General features: G+C 38.2%; 1 pseudogene; it reads left to right on the top strand.

Annotated features, from left to right (window-relative positions):
- The first annotated feature begins 432 nt into the window (after positions 1-432).
- Positions 433-22020, top strand: part of LOC140231270 (uncharacterized) — a 29708-nt pseudogene continuing 8120 nt past the window's right edge.

Genomic DNA, 22020 nt, shown 5'->3' with positions numbered 1-22020 from the left:
ATTTTAGTGACCTGCTAACCTTGGTAAAATGGAATCTTGTGATAGAGGAGTTTTCAGGGAAAAGTTCGCTTGCAACCTCTGCATACCGAACGAAGTAAAGACTAAACAATAATGACAGTTGTCTGCTTGCGGAGTGCGACCTTTGATACCACTTGCCAAACTATACGAGAATAAAGAAGTGTGCGGAAATCATCAGGCACGGAGATCACACTCGGCGAGTCAGAGATAAAGCGGGCGGCCAAAGTAGATGCCTATTACTTCATGTATAATTAATTGTGCAGAGATATTGGCTGCATAATAATCATCGGCAGCGAATGCGAAGGCTATTCAGCAAGCATCAGCTTTCGCACTGCTTGTGGCTCGGGTCAGGTCGTATGTTGATGAACATTGCACTCACGACGGTGGTCGCAACGGCCGATCTGCAGCGTCGAAATGTTCTATCTCAGCGGCAGTCGATCCTTGTCGTCCGAGGGGAAACACCATCCGAAAACGGTAGCTCCTCACACGCACCTCCGAGACCTAGCGGCGCAATGTCTCAGTACGGAAATACAGCTCCTGCCTTGGAGGACCTGGAAAATACCCTGGAACAATCCGGCTTGTTGCTCACCAAGAAAAATGTCGCCAGAGATGAGAATTTTATCATCGAAGTGCAAGAAGTGTGCAACGTGGGCTATCTACCCCTGCACTCGTTGCTAGCGCTACCCGTTTGCTGGGCGGCGGCCAGGATTTTACCGGCACCCAATCGCCCGCGAAATATGGAATTATTCAGTGAGGATGATAGCCTTGATATCGCCCTCGTTCTCGCTTTCCCTAAGGCTGCTCAGAATATGCGAACTCCCGCAATCATCGACGTCCATCGATGCAGCAGAATGACGGTAAGTAAACAATAAATGTGTACACTTATGTTGTCTGTATTTGCCGGTTCTGCCATGTTTGTGTTTATTAGCATAATGGATGCTGCTGTGCTGTGCATGCAGCGCGAGCCAGTTTGCGATGATGATGGTATTACTACTTGAGGATTAAATTGCAGCCATCAAAATCTCGACACGGTCGTCACGCCTGTAGACCCAGCTACGGAGTATTACAGCATACTTACCCAGGGCAGCTCTCAAAACCTAACTGTAAACTGTTACCCACGACGCTTTGGTCTGTAAACTGTGGTTATGTGGAGCAGGGTGTTGTTGAATGAATCTGTAAACAATACTTAATCGCTTGAGAGATTTGCCCTGCATCGCCCAGCTTCCTTATTTCCATAATAAAACAATTTGTGGTCAGCTGTGATGTAACACTATCCTATGCAACTGAAATGGACAAGCCAATTCAATCCATGTTCAAGGGCCATAAGCAATGCAGATGGTTTAGGGTATCAGGGAGTTGAATGTAGATGTTCACTTCAAAGCCATCCAATGATACTTCCTGTGAGAGTCTGCTGTGAAATATTCTCCCTCTAATATATTTCCTCAAGCTCACACTTTCTCTCCAAAGAACTGTAGTGATATAACAAGCTTCATGAGAGCTTGAATGCAAAAAAAACAAAACAAAACAAAACAAAACAAAAAAATGATATATCCAGTTTCTTCAAGCTGGAGATTATTGATACTGAAGCTGCTGAAAAACAAAGAAAATAGTTACAAGCATATGTCTTCAAAATATTTCTTATTATGTAACAAATTCAACATCATGAAAAAGTTATTTTTTCATATATTTGATGAGAACCTTTGTTTAAAAAATAATTTATCTGTTTTTTAATTCAGACTCTTCAGTTTAATACAAGTGATGCTTTACATGTAAGCTCAATTAGCAACTTTGCACATAGTCAAATATATTTTTTTTTAATACATTTACCTGCTGATGGATTCACATTTTCCTACCTATGAAGTTTAAAAAACACCAAAATTCTAAGAAAAATGGTATTATGACACATTTATTGACCTAGTTTTCAATATACATGTATTTGAAATTCTGTTCGTGGAAAGAAAACCGTAAATCTACATATCTGCATCGAAAAAAATAGTTTAGCCTACTATTCTTAATCTAAATTGACTCCACTGGTCCTGACTTGCTTCAGTCACAATGTTCATAAAAATCGCGTTTCATATCTCAAAAGTTCTTGTGATTATCATTATCATTTTTTTTTATGAGTTTTCTTCTTTTTTTTTTTGCTTTTATGAGTGTTTTTATCCTTGTACTGCACTTCCAACTTAATGAATGAATATATATAAATACTGTCATTGAGCTTAACAACTTATTTCTAAAACTACTTCCCACTGATAATGCACAAGCAAATGCTGTGTTTTGTTTGTTAAAAGTGTGGGAGAAGACATTGCTTACAAGATCATAGAGAAAGTAAGCTTGGAGTGATATTTTTCAGAAGTTAGTAATCAATAGCTGATTTTGGTTCTAATCAGCAAGGATGTGAGTGTTCAGAGTTTGATCTGACTTTGGACTTTTCTACTTACCCAGAACCCACTTTCAGACTTTCTTGCAGTTCAAATACATTGAAAAGACTTTTTTTTTTTTTTCGTGTCAGATTTTACAGACTTTTTCTGCAAGTACTCTCACACCCTTGAATCAGGCATAATATATTATTTTACTTAAAATACTCATAGTATAGTGCTAGTTCTATTTTTTATTATGGTTCCAGTCAAGCAATCATGTAGGCCTACATTTATTTCATATTTCCTGTTTGATCAAGCCCTTGCGTGCAGTTGAATTAGTTTTCAGCTAATTTTAGAAATCCTGATTACTAGCATACTCTTGGACTTCTTAGAAAAAAATGAAACATGACAATAACACTGTATAAGGTAGTTTGGAAGTACTTATCAAAGTTCAAGTATGAGATAACAAATGTGTATTTCATATGCCAGTCTAAAGTTCATCTTAAATCAACATTTATTTCGGTGACTGAGATGTTGCTGCATTCTGATAGACCCATTCCCTGATTGCACTACACTGTCTGCGAGCAATTAAAACTAATATTAAGCAATGTCTGATAAGTGATAAACCACTCATTGGAAGATTGCCCATGAAAGGTTGCCATAGCAACAGTGGGTGTTCATTGTGCACTCAATATCATGTGCTGCATTTCAATCATGCTAAGTGGTTGACAGTCACTGCATGCTTCATTGTGCTTTGAGACTTAAAATATGTGTATATATATATTTCATTTATCAAAGTAAGGAAGTGTGTATTAACTGTACATCTTTTTGTTGTTTGTGTGTGTTGAAGAATTTTTACAGGGTTGTATGTGACACTGTTACAGTAACTGCAAGATTTAACTACTGTAACCATTCATACCACTAGGAAATAGAGTGAAATTTCCTTCAATTCTTCTTTTCAGATAAGACTTGATATTGCCCTATATAAAGTGATGAATCATAAGAACAAAAACTTCAAGGATCTTTCTCTGTTTTTGCTGTATTTTTGTCACAAAACCACAGTGCAGTATTGAGATACTGAGCTTTGTCATAATGTCAATATCCCAATAAAAATTGATACCAACGATGAAACTTTTTATAGGATTAGCAGCAAGGAGTAATTTTTGTTTTTTAATGCTGGTCTCCACCTCATGCAAAAAATTCTTGTGATGTTATGCATTAAGCACGTTACAAATTGTAAATGTCCCATCTATAGGATTTTGTGTCAGTACCATGGAAGGTCATTTATAGTAGAGTTTTATCCAGTCTGAGAGTGTTAAGGACATTTTTTTTCTGTTAAAGGACAAAGTAATGACACATTTTCATCATACCTGCAGGAATGTTAGAAGTATTTTTTTTTGGGGGGGGGGGGGGTTGTTGAAATTTAACAGCTTAATTCTTAATTTTGTAGCAGTTCGTAAAAGTCTGTAAGCTAAAGATTAACAGGTACAATGTAATTTATAGAATCAAACATTCAAACAGTATAAGGTCTTTGTCAAATAGATTGGCAGTATTTCCTGCAGTATAAGGGAGCTTTAAAGGCATAATTTACCATTTGCAGATGAAAGCATTAGTGCTTTAAAATAGTTCTAAAATGTGAGTTAGGGATAGAAACAACCACTGTCAAAATTTGAATCCGTATAATGGATGTTAAGTGTTGTTAAATACACAAAATGTGAACAATAGTTATAATAAAAATGTTTCCAGACTAAACCGTATACAGTTACGGTTTATTGAGAAAAATCCTGATATCTCCTTATATTTTAGGTTTTATGGCAAATATTTCATATGGTAGGATGTTTTATGATACAACAGACCTACACATATGCATTAAATGTGATATCTTGAACATTTTTGAAATCACTGCTCCCAAAGGTATACTGGACCTTTAAGAAGGAAGACAGGCCTACCAACTGTTACTGAAAATAGTTGAATTCCTTGTCTGTGCAGGGCCTATATTGTACCTTCAAATGCTGTTCATGTGGAAGGGTTTTGCCTGCGTCTCTTGAATAGCTGACATATTTCTGTATTGTTGGCTGGTCAATTAAGCTCACTTGTGCAGTCGCTGAAGAAGCTGCATGTAAAAAGTCAGCTAGAAAACCTTCCCATTGTTCCCTATTTGTGTTGGAAGTGGGTATTGAGTAGAATCAGACGGCACTTTGTTTAGTGATGGAGATCCTACCGAGAGAATTGAGTCTGGTCCATACCAATCCTAATACTTACATTCTCTAGTCCTTTTTGCATAGCACTCTGAAATATTTGCATTGAGGAGGAAAGGGATCTGCCCTGGGCATTTTACCATTTTGGCTTCACCTCTAGGAACTCTATTTTCTTTAAACAGTTATTCCAATGAACACTTAACTCATGCATGTTCATATGTTTTTAGTTAATAAAGTATGATGTAGGACCTACAGTAAAATTCAGAGTTGCCATATTATCGAGGACTTGGTAAAATGGGGAAAAAAATTGGGGAGGGGGTACCAGATTATCCTAGAACTTGATGGATTATAAAGTTTATCGTTTACGACCTCTACATTTATATGTTTATCATGTTGGTATGACAGGGCACAAACATACAAAGCAATAGTGTGGGAAAAAAAAAATGTTATTACGCCCATATCTATTCCTTTGTATAGCACATAATATGGAATGATTTAGGCAGCAGAACGTAAGTGTCCTCTGATAGATCATGGAGCTGTTGCTCCATGGTTAGATCCAACATCACAAGTGTGTAACGTTTTATGCATTAATACATATGAAGCTAGGAATCAGGCATGAATTGGATACAGAGCAGTGCAGTAAATCTTTCTTCTCTGGATTATGTCAATTCTGCTTATTCAAGGTCAAGAAGCAAGGGCAGTTGGGGGGGGGGGAAGATGTTTCCTACCCCTTCACGCTAAGTAATAAAGAAAATAGTTAGAGCTACTAGCAATATAAATGTCTGATTCTTTGTCGGGTAAAACATGAAATGCAAAGTTTTTCTCCCTATAGCACAATGCGATATTCTTGCACGCAAGGCTCATGCAGGTATAAACGTGGAGAAAAGGTCACTTTCAAGGTCACCATGAGACTTACCCTTTTTCCATGCAGTGTTTTTCGCTGAATATTTTGTCGACATCCCACTCCAGTTGCAGATCGTTGTGTTTATTTTCTTTGGCATGATAAATTATATTGTAACTTGGCATACGTGAGGGAAATGACCTGTATACTGTAACTTTCTTCCACTTGATGGTATCCCTCTGTTAGCTCCTTCAGTCCTGTGAGCGTACATGACTATATTTGATCAGTAGAATTTTAGGTTGATAGTGTTTGGAGAGTTAGATTCTGATTTATAACCAGTATAACTGTTGTATTATACTTCTGTCTAGTGACATGATTTACAGAAGTATCTAAATCTCTTATATAGTATGATTGTGTGTGTGTGTGTGTGTGTGCAGTGGCAGATCCAGAAGGGGCACACGCCCCCTCTTTATTTTTAGTTAAAACAAAAGAAATAAAAAGAAAAAATGGGGAGGAGCGCATGTGCCCCCCGTTTAATTTCTGTAAAGGCGCCTCCCCTTTAAGTATTTCCTGGATCTGCCCCTGGTGTGTGTGTGTGTGTGTGTGTGTGTGTACATATAATGTACATGATTGTACATGATAAACCTTCATGAAATGGAGATTAAGTACTTTCTGTGGTTATAAATTGAATCTCAAACATTCCCAGCTCCTCGGTGGTTAGCTCTAGCCTCGCAGAGAAATCGGTCAAGATCTTGTGTGCTTTTCATGCTCACAAAGCATATCTGTCTGTTGAATATTAAATGGCTGTAATAGGATATTCAAGTATTGACAAAGTGAGCTGTAGAGGTAGCAGAGAAAAATAGGAGAAGCGTCTATGCAAAGCAAATGCACCAAAAAGACAGAGAATGTAGAGGAGGAAAGAATGTGGGTTCTTACAATGAAAAAAATGAAGTATTTCATCCTTATTTTTATCAATTCACTGCTGATTTGTATAATTCATATTACCTGCTGTTGCAGATTGCCCCCAACTGGTGGTTGTTATGAAAGTACAGCGGGCTAGGAGGTAGATTTTCCCCCATTTGTTGAAATGAAGCAGTTTATTTCATAATTGATGTATGATTTGAGCGATAACTTCCTCCACCATGTCTTCATGTGTCGTTTGTCTGCACCGTTTAGCAACATGTCTGTTTAGCTGTTCTTTGCGAGCTGGTATGGCACATCACAAGTTGTGGGAGGTAATGGAGGTCACATCAGGTCACAGATAGGAATACCGCACAGCTGGAGCCAACAGCCATTAGCAAAGCCGTCTGTGACTGAAATGGGTGCAAACCTGGGAAATGTATATTGTGCGAATGTGGAGCATAAAACTTAACTGCTATTATTCTGCTGAGTTAATTCTGAGGAGAAGAATATATGATCCATTTACAGTTTGGGAGATAAGTGCAAGGAAGCCATTGTTGGCTTTGCTGTATATTGTAACGCAAAATGAATTCTAAACAGTCTGCATCCACTTTGTCGTTGTTGTTGCTGAAATTATAGTGTATGTCCACTGTCCTGTTTTCTCTAGCCATATGAGCTTTTTCACACCTGTCCAGTAGATTCAAGTAACGATTATCACAGCTCACCTCTTTTTGGAGCCTGCACAAGGCAACTGCACTTTTATATGATGAGTTCGAATTGATTTGTTATACTTCTCTGAAATGCGGCATGATTGTAAACACTCCGATATTGACGTTCTTGAGTTGTAGTCAATCCAGTGAGCTGTCTATTGGGTACCTCAGTATCTGGGCTATTGTATAAACAGAGTGATACGATTGTGCATGCTTCTGTGCTTTTGGCAACGAACACTCACCACCAGCATTTTGTTCTGAGGTCAGTTTCTAAAAAGGCCTACATAAATTGGAGCCAAAGTTACACTAGCTGGTATTCAATCCTAATCATAGTTTCCATTGTATTGATGTTTGAAGAGGTTAGTGGCTATAGGATATGTGGGAAATGGAGTTCCCATTTTTCTGTTTTTCTTTTTTAACTGAGAAACAGTCTGGAAGTTCTTCTTCCCTTGACATGGATTATGACTTACAAGAGATTCTCAACTAGACATGCCACTATCTTAATTCTAGCCCAAATTACCTTAGAGCACAACTCCATAGCTTTAATGAATGGAGTAAAATCAGATGGGCAGAATGGTAAAAGTTTCTGAAATTTCATAAGAAAGCCATGGATTGCATGGAGAGGGGAATATGTGATGGAAATAAATCGCCATGACCAAAGGGTAATGGTCTATAGGGGCCTACTGTGGATTCATGCAATTCTGGCTGGAGTGTTGGTGTCATTATTTGTAGTTATTCAGTAAAATGCTAGTTGTGTATTAAACAAAGTTTGGAAAGTAGGAGTGCAAAAGTAAGCTTTTCTTAAATGGTTTGATCGACATTTCTTCGTGATTTACAATACTGTACGAGCTGAAATTTTTGCATACAAATATTTTTGCCAATTGCTACTTGGAGGACATTTTTGCGTGTTGTTAATATCGCGGTTGCGAGGGTCTAACTGAACTTAGATATTTGTGCGTTGTTATTTTCGCGGTTCAAAGACGATTCGCGAAATTCATGAAAATAAAACCACCAGGAAAATTTCTGCTCGTACAGTAATACACAGTGTACATCTGGGCATTATAAAGTATATTTCTCCCATTTGCCCATCTTGGGCAAGAGCCCCGTATTAAAACAACAGGTGTCAATTCATTATTACTCACTGGGTAAGTGAATATATAGCACACTTTGCATGAGTAAATTAAGTGTGTTTGACTGACAGGTGCATGGTCCCATATAATATCAGAATTACCATATGTCCACTCTATTTATTATGTTTTCTTCTGACTTGCAAATTTGAAACACTTTGGAATTAGCAGGCTATGACAGGCATGGACTCCCAGTGATTTCTCTAGAGGCCTGACTAGCCGACTTGAGCAGCCCAAAAAGCGAAAAGTGAGCGCATGATATGCAGCATTCAAACGGCAGAGTTCAAGACGGTCGTGCCATTTCTCTCGGCTCCCTCTATATGGTGGCTTGACAGGATCAATAAATTCTAGGCAAGATGGACTGCATCTAAACACAGATCTGAGCATTGCTAGCTGTGGCGTACTCTTGGGAGTTACGGTGGCTTTCATGAGTAGGAGCCATGTTACGGGGAATGCGTGTGTCGTATAGCAGGTGCATTTCACTGTAGAATTGGGGAATGATATGCTATTGCTTGCTCTGCATGCTCATAGCATAGTGCACAACCATATGCTTGCGTCCCAGCAAGAAGGTCACTGTTGCTACAGACAGAGCAAGGCAAGAAAGACATTCATGCAGTAACTGAGGAAAGCATCTTGTTGCAAGATTCAGCTAGTTGATTCATGCCCGTACAAAATGCTTTTGTTCAGTAGGATCTATTTGATTTTCAGTACTTTCACAAGAATAAAATGTCTGTCACCTCTAATACAAAGAGAGACTTACAGTATTATGGTGACCGATTCTTCTCTTCCATTGCCCCCACCTTTTGGAATAAACTCCCTCATCATATTCAGAATGCCTCACCTATTGAATCATTTAAAATTCTTCTCAAAACTCATATTTTTAATCAGTTGTAACTTTTTTTTTCTGGAGGTGCACATAGTTATTAGATATTGTATCACTGTATCACATGTATCTTTTTCTTCTTTTGGTTACTGTTATTTTGGTTTGGCATTGTTTTTATGTTATTGTGTTTTCTAGTTTTCTTGTATGATAGCACCAGTGCACTTAGAAACACCCATATAAGCTCAATATAAATGCAGTTATCATTATGTTATTATTATTATTATTATTAGTAGTAGTAGTAGTAGTAGTAGCAGTAGTAGTATTATCTAATACCAAGATTAGAAATATGAAGATGAAAACACCTACCTATAGTTTCTATGCCTATGATAGATTTTTTTTTCCAATGGATGTAATCCAGATTTTCTAGTATGTACCCTTGAGATTATCAGTTAGCATATCATGTAACTATTTGATGTGTCTCTATATCACACCCACAAAACAAGGGGAATTTAAAAACTGACATCATGAATTGAGTTCCAAAGAATAAACTTGGGCATGCTGATAAAGCATCCTGAAGAATACTTCCTCAGGGAGTACATTTACCAAAAGTAAATAGACCTTCAGGACTTTGGACTTGACAGAACGAGATGCTTTTTTTTAAAGAGATTATGGCATACTTTGGATGGATAGCTGGATGTTGGTGCACTTTGAAGGTAGCTCTTTTTCAAATGCCGAATGTAGGCAATGAGTACTTGTCAGTATGGCATTGAAGTAGAAGGCATTTTGCCACGTGTCTACCATACTACTTTATATCGAGGTGCAGTCCATGAAGGCTAGTGTTGTCTCAGAAAACTGCTCATTTCATTTCATTTCATCCACTATCTGACAGAAATGATAACAAAAACAAAGCTGACAAACATGTCAGCAAAGTTAAATAAAAAAGAAGCACCAAACGTTCACTCACTTGCCCATTTCAGAGAGTGGTGGAATCAACAGAGGTCTTTTCCAAACAAGAATGATATAAAAGGGTTACATGAAAAGTATGAGACAAAAACATTACAGAGAACAATGAATGTGACAAAGGAGAATACAGTTGACTTTAATAAATGGAGTAAATAAAGTAAAGGCAAAGAAACAATGGTAGACATCAACTTGCAACTATGGAGTTGCAGCTGTAAGGAAATTGTAGCAGCGTGTAGCAATGTGTTATCTTTTTGCTCTTGGCAATTGGTCATCTAGAATTTGTGTCGACTTTGTGCTGTAAGATAACTTAAAGGGAAGATAAACCCCAAGAACAATGTGGATTGAGTGAAAGCAGCAACATTAGTAGAACACATCAGTGAAAGTTTGAAGAAAATCGGACAATCGATGCAAAAGTTATGAATTTTTAAAGTGTTGGTGTTGGAACCACTGGATGAGGAGACTACTAGAGGTTATGACGTATCAGTGGACTACAATATCAAGAAAATATAAAGAAAATACTACAAAAATCCATTTTTCATGAAAATTACAAATTCCATCAACTTGATATTGACATATGTTAAGGGTAGCAATTATTCCCCCTGCTTTCTGAAAGCGGTTGGTCCACTGCTCTTTCATAATTCTAGAAAAGTGAATTTTTGTTGAATATCCTTTATATTTTCTTTGTAATGTTGTCCACTGATACGTCATATCCTCTAGTAGTCTCCTCATCCAGTGGTTCCAACACCAAAACTTTAAAAATTCATAACTTTTGCATCGATTGTCCGATTTTTCTCAAACTTTCACTGATGTGTTCTACTGATGTTGCTGCTTTCACTCAATCCACATTGCTCTTTGGGTTTACCTTCCCTTTAAATGTGGGACATCATTTTAACAATATTTTGGTTTTGATCTGTGTCAACAATGCATTCAGAAGAAGCACCTTTATATTCTTTCAAGAGCATTTACACAAGAGATATTTTTGCCACTTGCCCGAATTGGCAAGGGGCCCTTTCTTTATTACAACAGCATTGTGAGATCTGTTTCGTAAGTTCTTTTATGACTGAAGTACATGAGCGATGATGCTTGTAAACCACACACAATCAGAATGCAAATCTTGAGTTGCCATAATGAGAATGCTGTACAATGCCCACATTCAAGCACTGTCTATATGTATCTGCACAGTCCCAAGCCTGCTCAGAGTATGTGATATATAATGGAACATGAGAAGATAGAGGGATACCTGTCTCTTATGCTGCAGTTTGCCCCTCGCGAAAAAATACATAGCACATAATCCTGACTTGTCACACGTGTACACACACACCCTCCTCCTCTCCATTAGTCTAACCATCCCTTACCCATCCCTTACCCATCCCTTATCCACGTCATTTCTGTCCCTGCCCCCCCCCCAAAAAAAAAGTTCAAGAAACCAAAAAAAAAAAAAAATCAACTACAACCCGGCAGTAATGATGTTGCCGTCGCCACTGCAGCTTCTGCGTTAACCCACCTCAGTGTGGCATGACTAATCGATACGATTGTGAGATCTCAGTTACAGACGCGCACATTCCAGCCGGATAGCCTGCTGTCAAGGCTGATCCACTTAAATTGTGAATCTTCATGAAGGAATGTGTCGTATTATTTCATTCTCTAATGCACAGAGTTCAGAGTACAACAGGGCCTTAGTGGTGGCATGCTGGATACTTTCCTGTGTAGGACGAAAATGTCAGGCACAATCCCAACTTTTAATACTTGAGCACAAGCTCTTACTCGGAGTATATCTAGTGCACAGTCTGAATTTCATATTGGTAAACATTTGTGGCGTGCTGACATTTTGTCCAGTGTATGTGCAGGTGTCTCTTTACCTACTGGAATAACATTTTGGTAAACAGTGTGCAAACTTTGCAGGCAAAAGAAAGCAGCACAGAGGTTGTGTGATGATTTGTTGATCGATTGGCAACGTTGGCTCCTTTTCGGCTGAAGGCTTGTGACATTTTAAAATAATGGATTCTATTTTAATTGCTAATGGCATTATTTTAAAAAAACAAACATTGTTATGCTGATTCTCAACAATTACTATTTTGAAATGATTCTTAAAACATTAGAAAGATTGCAAAGAAGAAGAATGAAAAAGTGCAAAGGAGGAAACAGCTAGAGATATAAAATTTTGCACTCATTGTTAAAAAAAAATTTGGGGCTCTATAAAACCAGAAATTTTTGTAAATTGGAGCCAAAGGCCTTTTATTGCAGCATGAAAATTTTGCAAATTGCCACTGGCATTCAATGTCAGTAGTGTAGACAAGAACTTTCATGTGCATTCTATTTTTTTCTTCTTTTTTTTGCGAATCTTATCTTCTTGCAAAATTTGCAAAAGTTTTATGCATGCAAAAATTTCTTGTTTTACAGTAAGTACTACATGGACATTTTATGTTTAATAGCATATGTCACAAAAATTGATGTGCATGCCTGTAATTTCACATACATTTGACAAACTTACCCCACAGAATTTCCCAGTTTGTAACAGTAAGAAATTTTGTAATATATTCATTTTAAATCATTACCAGTATTTTCCTTTGCATGAATATGTGCAGCTTCTTATAATCACCATGACAACCTGTTATGATGATCTTTGTATTGAGATATCTGTCTATCCCGCATGATCACGAAATGAATAATGCTGAGATATATTTTTCATGTAATGATCAAGTTTTCATTCACTGCTACAATGAACTTTCAAGCCTTACAAGTGTACATACAACTATTTTGCCGTTATTTGAAAGACTAGGTTATACACTATTGTATTCTACAATGTACACTCATTACAATTGACTGTGGTAACATACACTCTAATACCCCGTTTATACTGCGAGCGGGTTTTCGAGCCGCCTCGAGGAGGTTCGAAAACCCGCTATGAAAAAGCGGGTTCTCGTCTGTTTATACTGCGCGAGTGAAAGCAGGCCCGAGCGGGTCTTAGCAGGGTCACAGCTTCCGTTCCTATGGTAACCGAATTCCCCTCCGAAAACCGGCGCGCGCTTTCGTGGCATCACTTTCGCGCGGAAACGTGACTGCTGAGCGCGAATTTATAACAACGTGGGTTCGCGATCCGGTGCAGTTGCTTGTTTGCATTATGAGCGCGCGATGACCTCCAGCGATAACTTCCGGGTCGGCAAAAAAGCGGCTTTTCGAACCCCCTCGCGTTTATACTGCAGTCGAGCCTCCTCGAGCCGGCTATAGCGGGTTCTGAAACCTCCCCCTGTAGGAGGTTTCAGAACCCGACCGGACCCGACCCGACCGGATCGCCTTTTCTGAATTCTGTCTGTTTATACTGAGCTGAAAGCCTGCTCGAAGCGGCTACAGGGGGTTTCAGAACCCCCTTTTTCCTTAGTATAAACGGGGTATAAGATGATGGCAGTTACAGTTGTGTCCAATGATTGCTATAGTTATAACATAAAACTGTGTGACCTGTCTGTTTTGAAGTATAACTCAATAGTACTGCCAGTCAGTGTCTCAGAACAACATAATAGGGAGCTTTTTATTTGCGATGCTGGCATTTGAGATGACAGTTGCATTGGCCATTTTCTTCTCTCCCTGCATCGTGTTGCAAAGTAGCTTTAGATTAGATGAGTATGCAACCTATGAAATTGCTCAGAACAGGTTTTTTTTTTTTTTTTCCCTCTGAACGTCCCCTTCGTGAAATTCCAAATGGATGGGGTTGGGGGTGTGAAAGCCCGGCCCAGTAGTGACAGGAATGCTAAAATAATGATCCAGTCTTGGAGGAGGCTAGGCGATGGGTGGGGTTTCTGATTGAAAAGGGGAAGGATGATGCTCGTCTCAGAGGAAGGATTTAGAGCATGCATAATTCAATTCCGTGGCCCTGTCTTTACAGGTGGTAAATCCCAGTACTGTAGTAATTACTCAGAAAGGAAATTGATATGTTTATATATACATGATACACAACACATAGATGTAAAAGGCAAGCTGTGTGAAGATTGTGAGATTGTATTCAAAGTCACATTTTTTTCTCACACTGAAAAAAAAAAATGTTTGCTGTAATAATGGTAAGAGAATAGGAGGAGGGGTTGAAGGGGAATGTTCACATCTGCTCAAAAGTTGAGAATTCTGGAGCCACATCACTGGGAAGTGCAAGCAGAGGGATAAATGCTCCAGTGTGTGGATATCACAGAAGACAGAAGTCGGACAGTTTGTTTACATTCAGTCAGAGAAAATTCACAGAAATTGGCCCATGAATAAGCACTCAAATGCCAGGGGTGTTCTTGAATTTCTCTTGTAGTACGTAGGCACAGGCAAGATAAAAAAAGGTACCCAAAAGATAACTTATTTTCTTTCTGCATTTTATATAAAAAGACCTGAATGCAGTTTTATGTTGTGAATATAATCAGGGAGGTGGGAAGCAGACTGTACTTGTAAAATGATGGATAATAGAATCTCTCTCTCTATTATATTATATACACATTATATATGTGTTTGTGTATGTGTGCTTTTTTTAATTATGTATTGTGTGTGATATTTATGTGCAAATTTGTAGTGATGGTGAAGTATCACCAAATTTACCGCCATAGTAGAGGGCCAAAATGATTAAATTGACTTTTTTTTTAAATCCAAAAAAGGGAAAAATAGATTGTATATTGTATGAAGTATGTGGGCCAGGCATTCTTGTCCCCCTAATGTGAGCATCATAGGGTGATGAAAGAAAGAAAAAAAGACTAATGCGAAAAATTCACACAGTGAGAATGTGATGATCAAAACTGGATCAGTTCTGCCCAAGCAGAAAATTATGATGACACCCTGACTATCTGGGGAGAAAGGGGCACCCCATAATGAAATTTGAGAAGCGACAACAGCTGAGCCATCCAGCCAGTAGGCTGCGTTCACATTCTTTTTGTCTTCCCGTTAGTATGACAGCAATATAGAGCTTTGAGTACAAGTGGTAGTTTTACTCCATTCCTCCTTCAATCACCAATCTTCAATATGCCAAATGCTCATTATGCTATACAGAACTGAAACTTTGACACAAAAGGGGAATCTATGACAAATCTAATATAATGTTAAGCTAATTTGTAAAGCCATTTAAAGAAATGAAATAAGGACATTCATGACTTTCATCATCTCAATTGATCTAAGTTCAGTATATGTTGTTGAGTAGATAAATTATATTATCCAAATGAATAATTTTTTTATTTCTTTTGTCTCATTCAAGGCATCATCATCATCGCTATCACCATGGTAGGCATGGAACAGCTGTTCAAATTAGCTTTATCGTTACATATTTTTCTTTTCTTTTTTTTTTTAATTGGTGTTTTATAATGGCTTGCAAACACTCTTTTTGCAACCTGCACAAGGAAATCCTCTTCTATATCGTAGATTTCGGGGGTAGGCAATGTTTGTCTTGGAGGTAGTGTTGAGATGAGATGACAGGACCGCGCAGCTTGAGTGCGCCTTTTCTCTGACGGCACCCATCAGAGTGGTGTAATATTGTTTGACTTTTCATGCTTGAACGGCCCGGCAAGCTCAGCTGCGCTCCCCAAGATGTCTCGTCACTTATTTTTTCCTTCCCCAGCTTGTCTCTCTCCACTGACTTTGCTTGCTATGATGAAAAGAAGAAAAAGAAAAAAAAAGAAGAAAACGGAATGATGGCAATCCTGACACAGGAATAATTGTACCTCCCTCCTGCAACGAAGATGGAAAGCATTGATAATCATACTCCCTATTTCGGATGATGGATGGTGTAGTGTCATTTACAGTCTCTTTTTTGAGGATGAAGGTCACAATTTAGTATCGGCATTCACTAGTCAAGTCTATGAATTCAGCGAAGCTGCACTGACGCAGGTTGGTAACTCTAATCGTGGGGTGATAAATTTATGAATTGTGTGAAATGTTTGTCCCTCTTCTACCTCCCTGATCTGTTAGATATACTGATTAAAGCACTTTAAAGGGTGTGTACAGTTCTGGTCGGGGTGAGGATTTAGCTTTTAACGTTTTGCGAGATATTCGGAAGCCACTCTATGAGATGTCAAAGAGCATGCAATTCTAAGGAGTATCAAAAGTTTATTTGATGAAAATCGGTTTTGAAATGTCTGAGATATCCAAAAACAAGGTGAAACAAAGAGATCCTAATAAAGGTGGGGCATGTCGCCTTTTATTATTATCACTTGTGGGGATATCTCAGCCATTTGAAAACCAATTTTCATCAAATAAACATTGAATCCTTCTTAAAATCACATGCTCTTTCATATTTCATAAGAGGTTTCTCATTATCTCACTTAGAAATGTTCAAAACATGAATCCCCACCTCAACCACTACTGTACCAGTCCCTTTAAAGCTATGTCCAATTGCTCTTCGTGTTCTTTCTGATTTTCTTCTGATTTTCTATGGTCATGCTATTTGATTTGCCTCATGAGAATTTTTAAAATATTGTACCAGCTTTCTACCCAAATGAGTCATTTTCCTCCAATATCCTACGATAATGTGTTTTAACATCTATTCCTGAGCAACATCTACGTTTATGTTTGGTGAGGAAAAACACATATATGGCCAAGAGATTTTGTCCAAAAAGTGTCACAGACAAGCAAAGACAAAACAAAAAGAAGAAAAAAAGGTGAATATTCACTCGATAATTTAGATAACAAATCATGCTGTGAATTTGATAGTTTCAAATCAGTCTATGACTAAGAAGAAACATCAATTCAACATCATTTTCTAGATGATTAGAAAGTATGATGAACTACTTTAATTAGAGGAAAAACATAATATGCTATCATAGTGATGTGTTTATGGAAGATCTTTTGATTCATCAGCTACTTTTGCTTTTGCTGAACTCCTGAAGCTTTTCATATAGTTCGATGTCACTGATGTAATTTTGATCAAATAATGCCATCAACAAATATCAATGGAAATATTGATTCAAACAAACCACTATGAGATTTCAATACCTTGCAGATTGCCAGTTTAGAGTACAAAACAAAAAGAGAAAATAATACTGTGGACCAACTACCATTAATTGATCATGATAAAAACTGAATATTGATCAATCCCATGTCCTGTAAATAGTGGCCCTGAGAAGTCATTATGAAGTGCGGGGCGACACAAACTACTTTTTTATTGGAATTGCGAAGACAACGAAACAACCGATGTGAAAACGTTTGAATTGCACTTTGATGCGATTGCTCCATTCCAGCAAGATGCCTGTGAACTCATCAAGGCACAGGAACCAAGTTGAATGAGAGCAAATTGTGCCAAATTGCATTGGCTCCGCTCTAAGGTCACATTTGTAGACCACGGTACACGAATGTTGCGTTCTTTGATAAGATGGTTGGCTCTACATGGTTTGAACCAGTGAAACTATATTTGAAAAGATTTTGCTGAGCAACATTACACAATTGAATTTCACATGAATTTAATGGCTGCACTTTTGGCAGAAACAAAGAGGATGTGTAAAATGATTGCAAAAGTAAAATCTACTCCAAGTTGAATGAGTTGTGGTGTATAAACAAACAAACGGACAAGTGGAAGTTTGATCGAGATTGGACATCATCAGTTTTAACCCGTTGAGGACGGTTTCATTTTGCTACAACACGCATTTCCCATAGACACCTGCCCGAGTATACTCGGGGGACTTGTCCTCAACGGGTTAATGGCTGGCCAGTAAAATGGACATCTAGGCCAATAACTGTACTCAGCATCTTGACTAGGAATTCATGGGCTGATGTTGGACAGCAAATAAAACAGGATTCTAGGCCATCAGAAGACTGACTCTGTGCCCTCCATCAAAACACTAAGTACATTCACATGCAAGAGTAATCAGTTTATGGATTGCGATGCAGAAACTGATTTTACTCACCACTGTTCAAACATTGGTGAACCACTTTAATCTCTGAATTGTGCATACCTAATATCTTTGATGCCCTCACTGGGCTTATTTTGACAAACTGAACCAAGTAAAAAAAAACACACACACAAACAAGCAATAAGTTTTGTTACAGTATAAAAAAAAAAAAATCAGGGCGACTGATTTCTGCATAAGGATGTGGATGGGATTAGTGATTTTGTGTGTGTGTGTGTGTGTGTGTGTGTGTGTGTGTGTGTGTGTGTCTGCACATAAACTTATCCATTTTTTAAATTTTGTTGCAAGGATAGAATTTTCAAACCCTTCATTTTCAGGTGTGTATGAACAGGGCCTTATGTGATTGAATAGTAGAATGTATCTTCTGTTAGCTTTTTTTTTTTCCTTCTTCTTCTTCTTTTTTGAAAAACCAATAGTTTGGAATCTTGAATAGTGACTGACGTGCATGTTGATTTGGGGAATCCCCCACTGAATCTCAGATTTCTTTCTTCTATGATTTAGACCTAACCTATATTTTTATCCTCACCAGAGAGTTGTCTTTAAATTGATGCAAAGTTTTGTAAATGCATGTTGAACTTCCCATATAGTGAGAAAAAACCAAGGAGACCTTGGAAAAACAGCATACTATGAGAGAGATGTGGAAGAAATGAAATTACATATTTCTGGATCATATATCACTTGTCAAAGTTTGCTCCAGGGAGGTATGGACTAGATTGTAGGCAATAAAAAACACTTTTAAAGACACTTTTCTGGCTATGTTTAAGTGGTGTTTGTAGTGATTTTCATATGCTAATGTGAGAAGAGAAAGCAGTGCTGTTTAGATCAGTGCATCATCACTATGCTATGCCAATTGTCAATACAGTGGACCCTCGATACAACAAACTCTTTGGAGCCTGTGAAAAACACTTTTGTTATATTAACATTTGTTATAGGTTTAAAAAACAAAAACAAACATTGAACTATGCTATTAAAGTAAACATTACTTTGTCACATCTGTGTGATTTGTATAGTGACAGCCCACTGTACCTTCTGGTCTTTCTTTCTTCTTTTCTTGGGGGGGGGGGGGGGGCTAATACTATGTAGATACAGAGGAGATAAAATGATATTGATGGTAGTTTAGTGTGAAATTAAGATTCCAGTATGTGATGTGACTTAAAGAGAGCAATTTCTAAATCATTTTGCTACAGAATATATCCCCCCACCCCAGGTTTGACTAGATTTTTTCAGATTCTCAGTTTGTTTCTTCAGAACCAGTGGGTATTGGCTCCACAGATGCAGATTCTATTGAGAGCATCCCAAAGCATGATGCACAGTCTACATGTTTGCATTGTCCGTCATTGGTACTTCACCCTTTAAATTTCTCATTTACTCCCAAAGCGCCGGGAAGGCAAATCTATACATCAAATCATGGCATAAAGATTGCACCCCGTCAGCTGGAGCCGACAACATGGCTTTCCAAAATATGTTTCTCCCCTAGCTCCATCGTTGTTGCAGCGGCGCTCTTTGCCAGAATTGATCAAGCGCATCTGTTTGCCGCCAGTGTCGCATGCTAATGGACAAAACGAGCTCCCAATGTGCAAATTTTGTCACATTATGCTTTGCCAGATTCGTGGGACAATGCAAGTGAAAATTGAGACACATTGCTTAATTTGTGCCCGATTAAACAAGTCGTGTACCTCTGAATGCTGATGAATCCACAAAGAGCGAAGTTACCACAATTTATCCTCTCTTTCTGTTTTTTCCTCTCATTTCTCATTCTCTGTATTTTTTTTTTCTCTCTCTCTCTGTTAGTCATCAGGACGCTTTGATTACCCCCACATCCTTTTTGCACTTTCATTATAAGCTCCTGTTTTGTCATACTGACTTCACACCAGTGGATAGCCTTGAGATAACCAACAGATAGTTATTAAAAAAGTCAGGGCAGGATAATTAAACAGAGGGGCAGTATGTGCATTGTGAGAGAGAGAGAGAGAGAGAGAGAGAGAGAAAAAAAAAAACAGACAGGCGGAGCCGCTTTATGGGTGTGAGGACTTTTCCGGTTGCCATAGGGATTTTCACTTCAGTTACTGCATGGCCAGTAGAACTTTTTATACACCTAAGCAAAAGCTGAATACCTGTTGTTGTTGTTTTTTTTTTTAACCCTGTCATTGTATCAGAAGAATCAAAATATCAGACAAAAATAAGAAATTTACAGTCATCAAATTATTTGTGCATAAGAAAAGCTGCCCCACGCCCCTAAAAAATCTGTTTGTTCTACAAATGCGATAAATAGTGTGATAAATTTTGCTGTATCATTAATTGTATATCGGTCTTTACATGAAGTTTCACCGCAATTCATGTTGATTTGCATAGATATGTTCATAGCATGGAGCTACTTAACCCGCTTTGGGCGTACTGATTTTGCTACAACACGCATTTCCCATAGACACCTGCCCGAGTATACTCAGGACTCATCCTCAACGGGTTAACAGTTGTTTATTAGCTCCATGCTCATAGAATGAGAAGTTTCCATGTTCTTGTTCTTGTTGTTTGTCCAGATTTTGTCTAGCAAGAAATGTATAAAATCATAAGGTTTAACATTGCCAGGAGGCAAACACCATGCTTTTGAGCTTTAGTGTAGTTGTCTGCCGTGAATGACAATGTACATAGACTGACAGTGAATGTAAAATGAATGAAAAAAAAAATAAAATTACCTAAAAGGTATGCACTTTAGATTGGATTGATTTGTTGTGCATGGCCACCAAAGAAGCAGTGAATACTTGTAAGTAAATAACCATGGGACTGTTACTGAGCCCCTTCTGAAGGACTCAGTGCAGTGTATAACACTGAACTGTATTCCTTTTGCAGGTAACATATATTTCAGCATATTTCAAGCAGTCAAAATATTCCAAACATAATGCCAAAGTTAATTTGCTTGAATGGAACCATAATCCATATCTACTACTAGTCACTACTACTACTACTACTACTACTACTACTACTATTAATTGAACTGTGCAATACATCTTGCAAAACTGTCTGCCGATTCTTTAACTCCTTTACATGTATCAGTGTGTTTGTGTGAGTGAATATATGTGCTACTGTCATACATTGTATGTACATGTATGTGTGAATAATGCAGCTATATTTACCATATTTTTTCCTTTCATCAATTTCGCATTTTTCACGCAGGAAGACATTCAAAATAACACAGTAACAGCAGATTTGTGACGGAAAAATTATTTAAACAATCTTCTATGTCTGCAGATTATCCTATTCTTGTTTTGATAGCAGAAATTCTAAAGAATTTGATAGGGTTGGAGTTTTAGGTGGTGTGGAATTATTAAATGGTATTGTTAAATTCTAAATATCAGAATGGCTAATCACTTTCGACTTCCAGCTGAATCCCTCTGCATTGCTAATTGGCACACTCTCTTATTGCCACAAACTAGCATGAGACTAACGTGAAAACATATGAGAGGGACTGTTAGGACAGCAGCAATTCTGCTTAATCCACCACCTAGGCTTCAGTTTCTGTACCCGTTCACATAGGTGAACCAACATTTAAGAATTTATAGCTTGCAGAAATGTATCAATACATTGCTTAGAAAGTGATTGCTAAACAGAATCAGAGCATATGTGAGTTTTGTCCTGGTAGCTCATATTACAGAATATTTCCACTGGCAAGATCATTATCACATGGTAGTTGTTAAATTCATGTCCGTGGTAGTTGTTGAATTCATGTTCATGGAGTACAGCAGTGAACACAGAAATGTACACATGCATGTTACATTCATGTTGGGATCAGAGTTGATATTTTCACTTGTTGTTAAATTTGCAAATAGTACCCAGATTGCGAAATTTGCGCAAATAACCCCAGGATATATATATGTGTATCTGTGAGGTCTCATCTATTAATGAAGATTGTCTTTAATGAGTCTGAGGTGACAAAAAATGATGTCAAGTATCAAAACTCAATGCGATCGTAAAATTCTCTTTGTGTTTGCTCTGTGTTGTGGGCTGCTCAGGTACAGCCCTGTCGCGATTTATTCAGCGACTGGGCTGTGTATACTAGTAGTTAGTGTGTTTACAGTGTATTTACATGTTGATGCCTCTGGCTCAGTCTCGGGCCCTGACCTCGGCCCCTGGCCTTGGGCCCCTGGCCTTGGGCCCCTGGCCTTGGGCCCCTGGCCTTGGGCCCCTGGACTTTGGCCCCTGGACTTGGGCCCCCCGGGCCTCTGGCCC

The sequence above is a fragment of the Diadema setosum genome, chromosome 7 (assembly GCF_964275005.1).
Source record: "Diadema setosum chromosome 7, eeDiaSeto1, whole genome shotgun sequence".
Classification (NCBI taxonomy): Eukaryota; Metazoa; Echinodermata; class Echinoidea; order Diadematoida; family Diadematidae; genus Diadema; species Diadema setosum.
Note: the sequence above shows the minus strand (reverse complement) of the source record. Positions and strands in the feature narration are given on the sequence as shown.